Source organism: Arvicola amphibius, chromosome 10 (assembly GCF_903992535.2).
Source record: "Arvicola amphibius chromosome 10, mArvAmp1.2, whole genome shotgun sequence".
Classification (NCBI taxonomy): domain Eukaryota; kingdom Metazoa; phylum Chordata; class Mammalia; order Rodentia; family Cricetidae; genus Arvicola; species Arvicola amphibius.
In genome coordinates this window covers 45,098,911-45,100,157 of record NC_052056.1, presented here as the reverse complement: position 1 = coordinate 45,100,157, position 1,247 = coordinate 45,098,911, and positions in this window count along the sequence as shown.

Genomic DNA, 1,247 nt, shown 5'->3' with positions numbered 1-1,247 from the left:
TTATTAGCACATTTGAAAAAATTCTTTTATGTTTTAAATATATTAAGGGTAATAGCCAATAAACATTTTTAATTAAAAAAAACAACAAAAAGCCTCCACTGTGTTGATTTTTTTGTTAGTGGGAATAAATTTACTAAAGTATTAAATTTCCATGGTGCAAGGACTGTCCTAAAGTTTTCTCGTGGGAAAAAACTTGCTCCAGATTTATCATTTAGTATCTAAAGAAATTTCCATTTTGGATTTGAAGGAATGTTACTCAATATACTTTACCGGCCTCTCTATGTTACATGACTAGTGGCTCTCGGGCCATGCTAGTGCACACAGTAACAGGATGTTGAGCACAATCTCTGGAGCAGTTGTCAGTACCTGCCTGTGTGTGTGTTTACAAATATGTCCTAACTCGTGTGGCAGAGGACAGCTTTCAGGCGCTCTCTCCTTCCACCATGTAGGTTCTAGGACTCAGACTTGGTTGTCAGACTTGGGCACGGTGCCTTTACTCCCTGAGTCACCGTAGTGGCCCCCTTTGGAGCATTGTGTAGCTCAGTGACCCTAGAAGTATGGCTGTTCTCCCCATGTTATAAACCGAGGTTCAGTAGAAGGGTGATTTGGGCTTGCCTGAAAGCCTTCCAGAAATTGTCGCTTCTCAAGTGCTGGGTTAAAGTCTTGCTTCCCTGAGTAAAGCACAACTGTTCACCTTTGTAGCAAATTCTTAGTTCTGAGTACTGGCACCTGCTGTGAGTCCAGCACTTCCGAGACAGGAAAAGAAGACTGTGAGTTCAAGACCAGCCTGACCCACATAGCAAGACTCTTGTCTCAATATCTTTCTTCTCCATCCCTCCATTTTATTTTGACTGGTTTTGGAGTTGAGGATACAGAGCGAGTCAACAACTGAGGCGATGGAACTATCCCAGTGGGAGAGGTGGCCTGGCCGGTCCCACAGCCCTGCACAGCTTGAGACTAGTCACAGCCTGATATGTGATGGCTGGAAGGGTCTGAAGCTGTGGACTGCTCAGATTAATGCAGTGCTGTGCTGGCTGGACTTCTGTCAACCAACACGAGTTATCTGCAAGAAGGGAACCTTAATTGAGAAAATGCATCCATAAGATCTGGCTGTAAGTCATTGTCTTAATGACTTACTGATTGGGGAGAGCTCGGCCTATTGTCAGCCCATTGTGGGTGGGGCCGCGCCTGGCCTGGTGGTCCTGGGTTCTATAAGAAAGCAGGCTAAGCAAGCCAGCAAATGGCAC